Here is a 17,088-nt window from a genome sequence, read left to right as displayed (position 1 = left end):
CATCCATGCCAATCCTCTTTTTTTTTTTTTTTGCTGAGGAAGACTGGCCCTGCGCTAACATCTACTGCCAATCCTCCCCCCTTTTTTTTTTTTCCTTTTTCTCCCCAAAGCCCCAGTAGATAGTTGTATGTCATAGTTGCACATCCTTCTAGTTGCTGTATGTGGGATGCCACCTCAGCATGGCTGGACAAGCAGTGCGTCAGTGCGCGCCCGGGATCCAAACCCGGGCCGCCAGTAGCAGAGTGCGCACACTTAACCGCTAAGCCACGGGGCCGGCCCCGGGAATAGCTCCTTGAATACCTTTCTAATTCCTACTATAATTATAGTAGGTCTGTTGAAGTTTCTACATCTTGAGTCAATTTTGGGATTGACATTTTCTAATGAAATATCTATATCATGTGGCTGTTCAAATTTATTATTGCAAGTTTGAACATTTATACTTTTATCCTTCGTTAAAATCTGCATATCTGTAGTTATGACCCCTAATGTTGTTTATTTGTATTTTCTCTCTCTTCCTTTCTCCCTCCCTTTCTTTCTTTCTTCATCAGACTTGCCAAAGATTGGTCTGTTTTACTGGACTAGTCAAACTAGATTTATTAGTCTTACTAGTCAATTGCTGTGTTTTTTTTTTTTTTGTATTTATTTGATGACAAACGTCTACTTTTATCTTTAATAATTCCTCATACTTTGAGCTTATTTTCATGTTCTCTTTCTAGTTGAAATCTTGAGTTGAAATCTTAGTTCACTTATTTTCACTCCTTCGTGCTTTGTGCCATCTCACGTGTTTTACCATGTAATACCTGAGGTGAATATTTGTAATTTTTTTATCCAGCATCCATTCCTCTTAGGTAAGAGGACCCCAGTTTCCTTTTGGGGGATTATACCTCCCCAAATGAGTGCAAACTTGATGGGACTATAGAAGTAGGCACTCTGCCTTCTCACTTTGGAAACCAAAATGTCTTTGGAAGTTCATTCCACAAGATCTTTCTTGTCACCACCTGAGTTCAGCCCAGAGATGTGACCTAATGATAGACAACTATACTACTTCTCCTAGGATTTCAAATGGTGAATGAGGTGACAAGAGAAGAGAAAATAGAACTGGACTTCCTTCATTTCAACAAAGTGCTCAGGAAAAGCTGTAGAGTGGTTCCTGCTACTAAGGCCCCCAGAGCCACCTGATTTCTGAGCAATCCTAGATTGTCAGTTTCTCTTACACCCCAATGAGCTCCTGCATCTTTTCAAGAAGTTTCTGTTGGATTAAGTTAGGTAGAGTTGATTTCTGTTGCATGCATCCAAAGAAATCCAATCCAGTACTCTAGTTGTGGTTCATTTTTAAAGAGTTTGTGCAGAAGACATTGGTTGGAGGTCTATTCAAGATCCATTCAACTTTTTCTCCTTTTTTTGATAAATTACTCCTACCCATCCTTAGAATTTTTGATAAGAATGACTCTATCCCAGCTGTATGAGTGGACCTAAGCCGGTCACTAGATTCCCTCTCCTTTAACATAGGTTAGGGCCCAAACAAGTACCCTGATATAAACTGGTCAGGGTATCCCATGGTCAGAGTGATTGGTCCAGGGACAGAAACAGGAAGTAAGTTGGTCTTTTCGTAGTGAAGCTCAAGACTTCTGTTGGATGGTTGAGGTATACATACTTTTTCTGGATGTGGACAAGGAAATATGTAACCCCAGGTGAACTGTTGGCATCCATCTTGTGTTCACAAGGAGATCTGGCCTTAGGATGAAGCTAACGTCAGGGAAGGTATAATGAAAAAAATGGGAAGAAACCAAGTCCTTAACATCACTGAGATGCTGTATCAAACCAATTCTGAAGTTCAGTGAGCCAAAAATCCTTTTATTTTTTAAAAAACCAATTGGTATTGAGATTGTTGCTTGCAACATAATGAGCTTTAAGAGATAAAGATTGTATTTTCCATTTTTATTTTTTTTTAAGTGAAATTATTTACAAAGGTAATTTTAAAATTTCAGGTGGATTTTTAAAAAATAAGCTTTTTATTTTGAGATAATTATAGATTCACATGCAGTTGTAAGAAATAAGACAGAGATCTTGTGTACCCTTTACCCAGTCTTCCCAAATGGTAATATCTTTATCACAACTATGATATTGACATTGGTCTGTCAAGATACAGAACATTTCCAACACCATAAGGATCTTTCATGTTACCCTTTTACAACCACATCCATTTCCTTCCTACCCCCACCTCTCTTAACCCCCTGACAACCACTAATCTGTTCCTCATTTCTATAATTTTATTATTTCAAGAATGTTATATAAATGGGATCATACAGTATATATGGAATCGTTTTTTTCACTCAGCATAATTCTCTGGAGATTCATCCAGGTTGCTGCATGCATCAGTAGTTCATATCTTTTTATTGTTGAGTAGTATTCCATAGTATGGATGTACCACAGTTCGTTTAACCATTCCCGAATTGAAGGATTCTGTGCTGATTCCAGTTGTTGGCCATTACAAATAAATTTCCTATAAATATTAGTGTATAGATTTTTGTGGGAACGTAAATCTTCATTTCCCTGGGAAAAATGACCAGGAGTGCAATTCCTGGTCACATGGTAGTTGCATGTTTATTTTGGGGTCTATCTTTGGGTTCATCCTGTTTGGGGTTTGCTCATTTTCTTGCATGTGTAAGTTTAAGTCTCTTGCCAAATTTGGGTAGTTTTCAGCCGTTATTTCTTTGAGAACTTTTTCAGGCTCACCCTCTTTCTCCTCTGTTTCTGGGTCTGTGATGACACAATGGTAGATCTTTTGTTATAGTCCCACAAGTCTCTGAGATGATTATTTTTTCAAGTTTATTTTCTCTGTTGTTCAGAATGGGTGATTGCTATTGTTGTGTCTTCTAGTTCACTGATTCTTTTCTCTGTTCCCTCAATTCTGTTGTTTAGCTCATTCACTGTGCTTTAATTTCAGTTATTATATTTTCAGCTCTAAAATTTCCATTTGCGTCTCCTTTAGATCATCTATTTCTTTACTGAAGCTTTCTTTTCATTTGTTTCAAGAATATCATAATTTGGGCCGGCCCCGTGGCTTAGCGGTTAAGTGCTCACGCTCTGCTGCTGGCGGCCCGGGTTCGGATCCCAGGCGCGCACTGATGCACCGCTTCTCCGGCCATGCTGAGGCTGTGTCCCACATACAGCAACTAGAAGGATGTGCAGCTATGACATACAACTATCTACTGGGGCTTTGGGGGGAAAAAATAAATAAGTAAAAATCTTAAAAAAAAAAAAGAATATCATAGTTTCTTGTTAAAGCATGTTTATCACTGCTGCTTTAAAATATTTTTCAGATAATTCTAACATCTCTGTCTTTTGGGTGTCGGCAGCTGTGGATCATCTGTTTTTCATTCAGTTTGAGGTCTTCCCAGTTCTTGGTATGATGAGTGATTTTTAATGGAAACATGGACATTTTTGTATTATTTTATGAGACTCAGGATCTTACTTAACCTTATGTTTTAGTTGGCTTTTTCTGACACTGTTCTGGCCGAGAAAGGAGAGGTGCTTCCTCTTTGCTGCCAGGTGGAGGTAGAAGTTCAAGTTCCCCACTCAGCGTCTGTTGACATCTGATTGGGCGGAGGGGCTTCTCCTTACTGCTGGGTGAGGGTGGGAGTTCTGCTTCCCCACATGGTCTCCACTGCCACCTCAGTGAGGATGGCCTCATTCCTGCTGAAATGGGTGAAAGTCCTGACTCTCCAGGAGGACTCCTCTGACCACCCCAGAGGGGACAGGGAGGGATGCCTCATTAGCCCCCAATCTGGATGGAAGTCCAGGGTCCCACTGGTCTTCACTGACCCTGCAGTGTGGGGGCCTCATTACCAGCTGGCTGGGGTGAAAGTCCCCACTCTCTACTTGGCCTTCTTGGAAACCACCCCGGCAGAGATGCTGGGGTGCCTCATTACAGCCTGGGGAGGGTGGAAATCTAGACTCACCACTTGGCCTTTGCTGGTGTGGATGTGGATGGGGCCACAGTTTTTCTGTGGTATTTAGCTGGAATAGAGTGTTTATTTTCTAAGTTTTCTGTCTTGTTAGGCTACCCCTTTCCTGGTCCTTCCACTAGAGAGAGCAGGCTTTAGTTGGGGCTTTTTTTGTCTGTGCCTGTGGTGTTTCCATGTTGCCATCTTCACTTCCAAGACTGGGACGTGCAAGCAAAAAGAAAACCCAGGGAACTCGCCATCATCGTGCTGTTCCCTGGGTCCTGAGGTCCCTAGCCTTTCTGCCTTCTTCTCTCCACCTTTCATCTTCTTTTTTTTTTTGCTTATGTATAATGTCCTAATTGTACTTAGCAGGTGAAATAGGGAGAAGTACATCTAGTCCATCTTCCCGGAAGCAGAAGTCTCTCAGGTGGATTTTGCTGCCTTTCTATTTATTGCAAACTTCTAAATTTATTGCAGTTGACAATAAACATCCCAGGTATGGTATGATTGTTAATTTTATGTATCAACTTGGCTCAGACTGACCATTTGTTAACATTTTGTCTCATTTGCTTTATCACTCTTTCTCTGTTTTTTCCCGAACCATTTGAGAGTAAGTTGGAGACATCATGCCCTTTACCACTAATATTTCAATGTGTGTTTCCTAAAAACAAGGACATTTTCTTACATAACTGCAGGATAGTTATTAATTTCAGGAAATTTAATATTGATACAATCCACAGTTCATATTCCCATTTTGCCAATTGTCCAGAAAATGTCCTTTATAGCTTTTTTCCCCAGTCTAGGATCCAATCCAGGACCATATCTCTTTAGTTTCCTTTAGTTCCTTAACTTGTCTTTATTTGTTATGACTTTAACATTTTTTTTCTTTTTTCTCCCCAAAGCCCCAGTACATAGTTGTATATCCTAGTTGTAGGTCCTTCTACTTCTTCTGTGTGGGAGGCCACCTCAGCATGGCCTGATGAGCAGTGAGTAGGTCCGTGCCCAGGATCTGAACCGCTGAACCCCAGGCCACTGGAGCGAAACATGTGAACTTAACCACTACGCCACAGGGCCGGCCCCATGACTTTGACATTTTTTAATACTACAGTCTAGTAATTATATAAAATATCCCTCAATTATGTAGAATTTCCTTCAATTTGTCTGATGTTTCTCATGATTGGATTCAGGTTGTTTTTCTGGCAGGAATATTACATAAGTGATGTGTCTTTCTCAGTGCATCATATTAGGAAAGACATTATGTCAATTAGACCCATTACCATTGTTAACTTTGATAACTTGGTTAAGGTGGAATCCATGTTTCTTCATTGTCAAGATTCTATTTTTCATTTTGTAACTGAGAAGCACTTTTGTGGGGGAAATATTTTGATACTATATAAATATCCATTCCTAATCAAACTTTGGCCCACAAGTTGAAGCAGCCATTAATGATTCTTGCCTGAATCAATTATTGCCATGAAGGTTAAAAAACTAAGTTTTTTTAGGTGATTTAAGTTTATTCCTTTTTCCTTGTAGCCAAAAGAACCCGATTTTGGGGCTGGCCTGGTGGCATAGTGGTTGGGTTTGCATGCTCCACATCGGCGGCCCAGGGTTCACAGGTTCAGACCCTAGGCATTGACCTACACACTGCTTATCAAGCCATGCTATGGCAGTGTCTCACGTACAAAAAAATAGAGGAAGACTGGCACAGATGTTAGCTCAGGGACAACTTTCCTCAAGCAAGAAAAGGAAGATTGGCAACAGATGTTAGCTCAGGGCCAACCTTCCTCACCAAAAAAAAAAGAACTCGACTAAACAAAAATTAGAATCAGAAGTGGGGTTTCATGGAACTCATCCTGAGTGTCAGCAGGTGGAATGGAATGTTTCTGTCCAGGGTTTGCATGGCAAAGTCACTAATGAAGCCATCCCCCGGGGTCTCTTGGACTTGAAGCATGACCAGTCTGTCAGTGGGGATGTGGTGGATTTGGTGGCTCTAGCTCTGGCTGAATTCCAGGAGCAAAATTGCTCTTTGAGCTCTCTAAACTGGATTAGTTACTGTATTGTAAGTTCCTACAACCCTGCCAAAGCTATTATGATACTTTGTTTTAATGTCTGTCTACCCCTCTAGATGGCAAGCTTTGGGATAGCAGGCACTCAGAAACAGCCCATGCTCTAGGGGGTAGAAACTGCTGCATGGGCTGAGGGAGGAATGGTCACATCAAATAAGACACTTCCTTCGGCTTCCCTCTCTGTGTCTCATGTCTCACTTTTATATGCTTCCTCTGGTGTCTTTTTATTATAGTCTTAACAATGATCCTGCCAAAATACTACCTGCATCTTTGTTGAAAAGATGCCACTTTTGGGGAATGTACTCCTCCTGCCATCTCACTCAGCAATGCCAGTCCAGCCACATTTCTACAGGGATCACGTTCCCTGTTGTGAACTTTGCTCACCGTTGTAGCCTCAGTGCTGGCATGGTGCTTGATAAAAATTTCTTGAATAAATGAATGAATGAATGTCAGCAGAGTAGGCAGACAACAGTGGGTAGGTCTGTGATATCCTTCGCTGAGCAGAAATTCTTAATTTTTTTTTTAATATATACCTTTTGTAAATATTTATTTATTTATTTATTTAGTGTGTGTATGTGCACGAGGAAGATCAGCCCTGAGCTAACATCTGTGCCAATCCTCCTCTTTTTGCTGAGGGAGACTGGCCCTGAGCTAACATCCGTGCCCATCTTCTTCCACTTTATGTGGGACGCCGCCACAGTATGGCCTGACAAGCAGTGTGTCAGTGCGTGCCCGGGATCCGAACCCCAGGCTGCCAGCAGCGGAGCTCGCGCACTTAACCGCTACGCCACGGGGTCGGCCCCAGAAATTCTTAATTTTAATGTATTCAAATCCATCAATGTTTCCTTTTATGGTTTGTGGTTTTGGTGTCTTGTTTAAGAAAATCCCACAAAAATACTCTCCTACATTTTCTTCTATTAGATTTATAGTTTAACCTTTTGTTTTAAAGTCTTTAATCCACCTGAAGTTTACTTTTATATATGGTGTGAGGTAGGGATAGAGCTTGATTTCTTCTTTCTCCATAGAGTGAGGCAGCTTCTTACCCTGCCTGCTAGTCTAACCTGTGCCCACTGATGTCATCCTATCTTTATTCTGTATCAAGCTTCCATATGCACATGGTCTGTTTCTGTCCTCTCTATTCAGTATCTTTTTTTCATTTGTCAGTTACCAAGCAGTACCAGTTGTGGTTTTTTGTGTGTTTGTTTGCTACGACTTTTGCAGTATCTTTTAATATCTGGCAGGGTGATTCCCTCCTCTTTTCTTTTTCAAAACTGATATGGCTATTCATGTACCTTTATACTCTCATATTGTCAAATTCCTGAAAATTGAACTTATATATTATTTTAGGGAGAATTGACATCTTTGTAATATTGAGTTGACCCATCCAAATAGTTTCTCTGTACATTTATACTGAACTTTTATGTCCTTTAACACTTTCAAATTTTTTCCATAAAGGATTTACATAAATGTAAGAATATTCTTAATTAATTTAAGTTCTGAATACTTTATAGATTTTGTTACTATTTTGAATGATATTTTGTTTTCTATAATTCCTAGTTGATTATGCCAGTGTAGAGGAGAGCTATTAGTATTAAATTTTTCTTGCATCCAACCAAGTCCCCGACTCGCCTATTGGTTCTAATGGCTTGCTTATTGTTTCTCATAGATTTTCTTCATAGGCAATCATATCATCACAGGTAACAACAGGTTTATCTTTTCCCTTCCTGTCTCTATACTGCTTATTTCATTTTCTTTTTTTTATTAATTAATTAATTTTTATTTATTTTGCTTGAGGAAGATTAGTCCTGAGCTAACATGTGTGCCAATCTTCTTCTACGTTATATGTGGGTTGCCACCACAGCATGGCTGACAAGTGGTGTAAGTCCGTGCCCGGGATCTGAACCTGTGAACCCAGGCTGCCAAAGCTGAATGCACTGAACTTAACCACTGCACCATGGGGCTGGCCCCTATTTCATTTTCTTATCTTAGTACAATGGCCAGGACCCCTAGTATTGCGGTAGTGGCAATACTGTCTTATTCCCATCTTTACAGGGAGGGCATCATTAAATATGCTAATTGTAGGTTTTTCATATATAGTCTTTTTCAAGGTAAAGAAATTGTTTCTCTTCCTAGTTTTCTGAAGTTTTAAAAGTTAAAATTAGGGGCCAGCCCGGTGGCATAGTGGTTAAGTTCACATGCTCCATTTTGGCAGCCTGGGGTTCGGATCCCGTGTGCGGACCCATGCACCGCTCATCAAGCCATGCTGTGGTGGCATCCCATATACAAAATAGAGGAAGACTGGTACAGATGTTAGCTCAGGGCCAATCTTCCTCACATACACACACAAAAAGTTAAAATTAGGCATTGCACTCTATGAGTTTTTTTCTATTTCTAATCATACAATCATGTGATCTTTCTCGTTTAGTCCACTAATACAATTAATAATATTGGTAGGTTTTCTGCTGATATACCATTTGGATTGGTAGGAATGGTCTCAGCTGCGTGTACAGAATACCAGCAATAGTATCTGAAAACCTAAGGGTATTAACTTCTCAAGAAGCAGTCTGGAGGTGGGCCATCTCAGGCTGGCCTAGCAGCTTGATAGCGTCATCCAGTAGGAGCCTATCTTTCTATTTTGCCATCCTCAGCACACTGGCTTTTTGTCCTTATGCTAGTCACCTCATGGTTGCAAGATGGGTGCCACATTCAAAGGCATAAATCTGGTGGTGAAAGGGAGGGAGCAGGAGCAGAAGCACAAAACTGCTTTACTTGAAGTGACTCTCCTTTTACCAGCAAAAGATCAACTTTCCCAGAAGCCCCCTCCCCCAGCAGGATCATGGTGCTCTGCCTGCAAGGGAGGTTTGCATTCTGAGTATTTGGCAAAGGAGAAGGGGATGGCTGTGACTAATCGTGACTTATCCCTTGGGGCTGGGCACATGCTGTTCCCAACAGGATGGGGGTCTGTGGGGAAGGAATAATTTTGGGGGACATATCATCCTTGCATTTCTGGGACAAACTTGACTTAATCAGGTTGGACCATTTCTTTTTCAATAAACTTTTGGATTTGGTTGGCCCATATTTTATTTAAGATTTTCACATTTATATTCTTAAGTGAATGAGGCCTGTATTTTTATTTTCTTGTGCTGTCCTTAGCTGAAGTAAAAACGTCATAAAACTAGTTGGCTTGCCTTCTTTTTCTGTTTTCTGGAACAACTTGTATAAAGTACAGAGGATCCATTCCTTCAAAGTTTGGTAGAACTCATCTATAAAGCTAGCTGGTCGTGGGTTCACTGTGAGGAGAGAGCTTCATTACCATTTCGTCACAAGCTAGTCTTTATAACTGCTTCTTTCCACTTCAGTTTACTGATATGCCCCCTCTTTTCTATATATATATGAAGTAGCACTTATTTTTGGTAATGAACGAATAACATGAATTAAAAACCCAGCCTTGGGATAAAGCGAAGAGAATTTCCTGTTTTAGATTCTTGTTCAATAAAGCCTTCCCTCATGTTGAGATAATGAGGATAAAGAAATCATAATCAAATATAGGATCTGTTTTCTCTATATTTAGACCATAGGAAAAAAATCAACTTAACTTTGATCATATATTCCTTTCAAAAATCAGTTTTACATATTCTTTTTTTTTTTTGAGGAAGATCAGCCCTGAGCTAACATCCATGCTAATCTTCCTCTTTTTTTTTGCTGAGGAAGATCAGCTCTGAGCTAACATCTATTGCCAATCCTCCTCCTTTTTTTTTCCCCCCAAAGCCCCAGTAGATAGTTGTATGTCATAGCTGCACATCCTTCTAGTTGCTGTATATGGGACACGGCCTCAGCATGGCCGGAGAAGTAGTGTGTCAGTGCGCGCCCGGGATCTGAACCTGGGCGGCCAGTAGCGGAGCGCACGCACTTAACCGCTAAGCCATGGGGCCGGCCTCAGTTTTACATATTCTTAAATAGAAAAGACAAAATGATCAGAAAGATAAATTTCTCTTGTAAAAACTGGTCACACGATCAAAATGTAACATTCTATATAATTCATGCTATATAATTCAACTAATATAAACACTAATACAAAAGGCATGAGAGGGGCTGGCCCCGTGGCTTATTAGTGGTTAAGTGCACGCACTCCGCTACTGGCGGCCGGGGTTCGGATCCCAACGCACCGCTTCTCTGGCCATGCTAAGGCGGCTTCCCACATACAGCAACCAGCAGGATGTGCAACTACAACATACAACTACCTACTGGGGCTTTGGGGAGGGGAAAAAAAAAGGAGGAGGATTGGCAATAGATGTTAGCTCGGGGCCGGTCTTCCTCAGCAAAAAGAGGAGGATTGGCATGGATGTTAGCTCAGGGCTGATCTTCCTCACACACACACAAAAAAAGGCATGAGAGTGTTATTACCCCCAACAGGTGTGAATGTATGTGCCCTTATGTTGCTTTAGTTCTAAAGAGTAGAGCAGAATGATTAACAGTAAACTAAGGACTCAATATTTTGCCATCACTAATTTAGAATATATTATTGGCAGGAGAAATATTCATGAAAATACTTCTACTCTAACAAAGAATATTAAAGGAAGAGTTTGTTCATGAACTCGTCACGGGACTGAGGGAACTTTTATAAGGAAAATATGGAAGGGCAGGAAAAAGATCAAACCAGCTGTCACAAGCAAAAAATTTCACAAAACATTACCTGTGTTAAAAGTGTGTCCCCCACAACTGCATTAGAAGGAGTAAAAAGGTGACAATGCTAATATGAAAGGAAAATAGGAACTGTATTTATTTTGTATTCTATATAACTGTCATACTTTAGAAAAATGGATACAGTTATAACCATCAGAGCGTAACCCACGGCATCTGAAAGCGAACACTCTCTAATTATTTAAAATGGCCTTTAAGAATTATAATACCCAGGTCTATGTTCTGTATGTAGTCCTCCACTGTGCATTTAAATATATGTCTTATTTTAATTTTTTAACTGCTTTTAAAAATTGGGTAATAACTTGTATACAGAGAAATACACAGATCTTTGGTGTACAGTTCCATGAGGCCTGACACGTGTCCACCCACGTAATCACCACCCCTATCACGACAGAGAACATTTCCATCACTTCCCTTGTGCCTCTTGCCGGCCAGTGCTCCCAACCAAACAACCATCGATCGGGTTTGTGCGCAAATCTTCTGTGGACATATGTTTTCCTTTCTCTTGGATAAATTTGTAGGAATGGAATTCCTAGGTCAGGGGGGAAGTGCATGCTTTTAACTTTGTAAGAAACTGCCAATTTTCCAAAGTGGTTGTTTATTGTACACACCCACTTAAAAAAAATTGAGTTCCACTTACTTTTAATATTAATAGTGTGAATACTAACAGTATTAAAAGTCAACAAGAGTTAGGAGTATGAAGCTCTGGATCTCACGCGCATCATTCTATAATTGCTTCTTGCGTCCTTTTTGGTTGAGGATTCCCACCTCCTCGGGCTGTTTAGGCACCGGGAGTTCTCAGCAGTTTTTCCTGACCCTGAATCATTTTCCCCCGGACTTTCAGAATCAGCGGAATCCTCGCGGCGGCAGCAACAGTCGCATCACCTTCTCCCCCGTCTTCTCACTCTCCGAAGCCAAGCCCACCGTCGCGGAAACTTCCCGTGAACTTGCTGTCCGCTCTTGGCCGACATTGAGACTTCCCTTCCCGGCTCATCTTCTTGTCTTCTGTTCTGAAGTGAGAAGTTGATTCGAGATCTCCTTTAACAGCATGACCAGTATGGATTTTCTTTCCTGTACCGGTCAGTCCCAAGGCCTTTTTCTTCTTTACTCAGGTCGGTAAAGAGATCGCAGCCTGGGGAGGGCGAACGCTTCACCCGGGGCCCAGGGGACGCCCTGGCTGCGCTCAGCGCCGCCAGATCCCCAAGGGGCCCGCCGAGCCGTCTCCCTCCTCTTCCTTTCCATTCCCTGCCTGCCTCCTCCCTCCTCCTCCTCCTCCTCCTCCTCCTCCTGTCTCTCTCTCTCTCATTTCTGCCCCTCTCTTTTTAAGGTTATTTATTATGAGTCTCTGCCATTTTCACCTCTCTCCAGGGGAGCCAGCCGCCCTTGGCTCTGGCCTGCTGTTTCCCTCCAGCAGCAGGACCGCCCGCCTTCTCTCTTCCCAGGGCTTTCTCACAGTCGTGCAGCAATGCTTTTACACTCGAGGAGGGAACCAGCCAGCGGCCCAAGTGATTTCACCGCCGTGTCCGCTTTTTATGGCTTTCTACGGGCACTTTATTAATAGAGGAGATAAGCTATTTTCTCTCAGTTTATAATTTACTTGCCTTCGGTTTTATACTTTTGACCCTACAGAAGTTTTTTGTATTTTTTCTTTTTCTTTATGGTGTCTGATTTGGGGCTCCAGGGAAGGGAAGAAAAGCCTTCTTCCCTCTGCAATGATGAATCATCCATCCTGACGTTACTCTAGGACTTTCTTGGCTTCATTTTAGGTTCAAATATCTGACCACCTACTGGAAGGAGAGAGATGAGGCACTGGTGGTATTTTGACGATTGGTTTTCCAGTTGTCTCAACAGCATTTATTTGATTAAGCCTTATTTTCTACATTAATATACTATTTTATTTTTATTGTATTGCAGATTCTCATATATTGGAACAAATAATATTTTGTTCCATTGATATGAATAGGCAGTTTTCATAAAAAATAAATACATATAGATGACCAGTACATCCACTGGAAAAGAAGTTCAACATTTTTCATCAAGACATGTAAATCTAAATAATGAGATAGGAGTTTTCACTTATCAGTTTAGCAAAAATTTAAAAGTCTGATAATATTCCATCTCGGGAAGGGTATGAGGAAGCAGGCATTCTCATCCTCTGTTGGCGTGAACGTAAGTGGGGACATGCTTTTTGAAGAACAATTTGGCAAAAGGCATCAACAGCTGTTTTAAAAAAAAAATGCATGAACTCTGCCCCAGCAATTTCACCGCTAGGAATTTACCCTGTGGATACACTTCCAAAAGTATGCCCAAGACAAATGCATAAATATGTTCACTGTTGCATAGTATGTAATCACAAAATCCACAGCGGTTAGCACCTTAAATGTCTCTCCATTGGGAACCGCATAAATGATCTATGGTGCATTCATACAACGGAAGAGTGTGCAGCAGTTAAAAAGATGAAGACTTGTCTGCCCTGATATGGGCCAATCTCTACAGTATATTAAGTGAGAAAAAGTTGCAGAATAGTAAACGTACTCTAATGCTTTTCGTATACATTAAATAAATAAATACATATATACACATATATACACACACACATATGCTAGACTTTGGTCTAGAAGAACTAGATTTACGAGAAACTGCTAACCTTTGGGAAGAGGGACTGGGTGGAAAGAGGAAAGCTTTGGATTCTCATGATGACTTCCCGTACCCTTCAATTTTCCAGTGATGGCATATATTACTTTTTTATTATCAGTAGGGTTTTTCTGGGTACTGTGTTATGGGGCATTTTTATTTTCTTTATACTAGTTTATTTTTTTAATCTTAATATTTTTAAGCCGAGAAAAGGGGGATTTACTGGAAAGATGCTGAGGTGCCTCATTCCATCAAAGGAAGTGTTGGCCACCAGCCTGCAGGAGGAGACAGCACAGCTGGGCCTCAGGAATTTCTGGGACCGGGAGCTGGGATGCTGACAGCCCTTTCTTGTCTCTACTTGTCTTTGTGCATCAGCCGCCTTCTCTCTCACTCCTCGTAAAAGATGAGGAATGAACATGGCTGCCTCATGTATCTAAATTTCATATCTTTCAGCTCCTACAGCAGAGAGACTGACTTCCTGAGTTCCTGCTTGACAAATTCTCAGGGAAAGACTTTCTTTGGCCTGGCCTGGGTCAGGTGTCCTCCCCCGGACCCATCAGTTCTGGCCAGGGGAGGGGGGTGGGGTGGGAGGTGGGGAGTGTCTCTAAGTACTGGGCAGATCCTGAGGTTGCATGGTTGGAGAAGAACAGTTCTCAGTAGAAGGGAGGGTGCTGGGAAGATAACACTCATCCTGCATTTATTCTTACTCATTTGTTCAGTAAATATTTATTGAGTGCCTATCATGTGCTAAGCTCTGTAACCAGCAAGGTCTCCGCGACCAGAGAGCTTAGGTTCTAGTGAGGGAGACGGTCTGGATATCAGTGTCTGCTCTACCTCCTGTCCAGGCTCAGCCAAACCCACTTGCCCGTTCACAAAAGAGAGAGGAGCTCTTTTTGTTGCAGGCAGAGGGGGCCCTCGTCAGATCAGCTCAGGGATATTTCCACCATGAGGGTACTGATGGCTAAGAAACAGAGCCTGGCAGCCCCGGCCACGGGGGCAGCTGCAGCTGTTCTGAGTTGCCAGCCAAGAGCCAGTAGGTGAAGGGAGTGGCTTCCTGTTGAGCTGAGATCTTTGGGTCTAGCTCGGAAGTCAAGACGTCCCGTCCCCAGACACAAAGTTGTCAGGCAGCTCACCAAGGTTCTGTGGAATTTTCATTACAGAAATACAAAGCCAGGCCTGGCTCCACCGACTTGGCAGGAAGTCTCAGGCCCTCAGGCTGTCGTCATCCTGAGCAAACACAGAAGACAGTGGCTCAGCTCTGGCCCAGCACCCCGGAACAGAATGGACTGCTGCAGGGTGGGGGTGGGGATGGGAGGGGGAGGGGGTAAGAGCCCTTCCTGCAGACTCCCCAGGGGAAGGTTTTCTGATGTGCTGACTCAGTCAGACTCCTGTGGGATTCACTGGTCTGAGCAAGACCTCCACTGGCAAGTTAGAGCCCCAGCTGGGGACTCTACAGCAAAACGCCCTCCTGTAGAATGTGATCCATGCCTCGGGCCAGTGGCCCAAGCTGCAGTACATGGGTTGGGCATCAAGGGATGAGTATTTCCACCCTCCCTCCACCCCCAAACTACTCTCCTACACGCAGCTTGTTGGTCCAAATGTGGTTTTGCCCAACTCATGTATCTTACAAGATGTGGTGTGTGAATGTGATACACTGTTTATACATGGTGTAGGTGATGATTAAATTGGGGATTTATCCCACAGTTTGGAGAATGGATGGAAATCACACGTGGAGGAGACTATGTAAATCTGAGGGCACTGGACTCTGAGGTCAAGAGGTTTTTTGACGGCCCCTGCCCCAATCGCTCTTGGAAGTAGGACATCAAGTTTCAATCCTGCTGGGAAGGCTATAGTGCATTTTGAGTTGTAGCAGTGAGAATGGGATCATGACAGGGTGTTTTGGGAAGTAAATAGGTAGGAAGTGGGCTGGGTTGGTAAGGGTGGAAGGCTCTGGACATGTGTGTGGCCACACTGACCACCCTTGGGCAGTCTTAGGCCAACTCCGTGACTGTTCTGTGCCTGCCCCCACAGCCTCGTGACATCAGGCAGGCAGCAATGGGAGCAAAGGCTGAACTGGCTGCATCTGCAGAGAGAAGCCAGGAGGTCGATTTGGGGCCAAGACCATGGGGAAATGATGCCGAAGCTATGAGAAAGCAGAAACCACACAGCAGAAAGGGGTGTACAAAGTAGAGAGAAAAGGCAGCTGCTCAGGAGTGAGAGGAACACAGAGCAGACAGAGCAGAGGCAGGAGAGGCGGGAGTGGCCGGTCCCCAGAGCTGCCTTGGCCTCTGACACTGGTCCAGTTTGTTCCATCCATGTGCAAGCCCACAGGAAACCTGGCTGTGGATCTGATTTTTGTAACACAAAGGGGCTGAGTGACATCGTACCCTGCCTACAGCTTCCAGGGCTCCTGCTTTTTCCCCTTGGACAGTTCTGGGGTCACTGTCTGTTTCTCGGTCTCTCTCTCCTCCTTGAGGCCATGTCTTATCTCTACAATCCGAGCATCTGGCCCTGTGCAGGGAAACTTGTAGATGCCCATTGAGTAAATATCTGCATTTGTCACAACTCTTGGCCTAGGCCCTGACCCGGAGGCTGCGGAACAAGCAGCAGCACAGATTTTAGAGTCAGTACATGTCTCAGCCACGTGCAAGGTGAGCTGGGCCAAAGAGATTCTTCCTGAGGGTCTGGAGTGGAAATCGTGGAATGATAAGGCAGTTAGCAGTGGAAGCGGAGGCTTCAAGGATGTGTGGGAAATGGACAAGCTTCGTGGACCCTCTGGCCTTTGGTGTCCTTGCTTGTAACATGGGGGTGATTATGAGGGAGGTCACAGGGAGAGGAAGGAGACCCAAAAATGATGGACATGAAAGGGTTTTGTGAGGTGTAAAATGAACACAGGTGTACGTGATCAATAAAGCTGATTGATAAATCTCATGCGTTATTGCCAATCTACTTGTGTGACCTTGGACCTGACCTACGAGTCCTCTTTCGTGCACTCAGATCTGTGGTAACTGCTGTGCTGGATTGCTGTGAGGAAGCAATGTGTAAGGCACCCAAAGTGCTTATTCCAGCACCTCCTAGCCCACGAGGAAACATATGGATAGCATTTTTTTTTTTTTTGTGAGGAAGGTCAGCCCTGAGCTAACATCCATGCTAATCCTCCTCTTTTTGCTGAGGAAGACCTGCTCTGAGCTAACATCTATTGCCAATCCTCCTCTTTTTTTTTCCCCAAAGCCCCAGGAGATAGTTGTATGTCATAGTTGCACATCCTTCTAGTTGCTGTATGTGGGACGCAGCCTCAGCATGGCTGGAGAAGTGGTGCGTCAGTGCACGCCCAGGATCTGAACCCGGGCCGCCAGCAGTGGAGTGCGCGCACTCAACCGCCAAGCCACAGGGCCGGCCCTGGATAGCTTCTTAAAAAACAGATTCGTGGCACCCCATCTGCGCCATCCTCTTAAATCACGGTTCTTTAGGGGTGGAGCCTAGGAATGTGAATTTTAAATGAGCACCCCAGGTGACTGATTAGGGTGGTCCAAGGAGACTTCAGGAAACACTGAGAGGACTAGTTAAGGGGTGTGTTTGGGGTGGGGCAGACGGTACTATCACCTGTGGCCACAAGGTGGCAGCAGGGAGAGGCAAGGAGAAACTGACCATCTCTGGCAGGCGCCCACTGAGAGGGGCTGGGGCAGGCATGCGGATGAGGTTGTAAGGCAAGAGGCAGGCCCTGAACTGCTGCATGGTCT

Source organism: Diceros bicornis, chromosome 18 (assembly GCF_020826845.1).
Source record: "Diceros bicornis minor isolate mBicDic1 chromosome 18, mDicBic1.mat.cur, whole genome shotgun sequence".
NCBI lineage: Eukaryota > Metazoa > Chordata > Mammalia > Perissodactyla > Rhinocerotidae > Diceros > Diceros bicornis.
Note: the sequence above shows the minus strand (reverse complement) of the source record.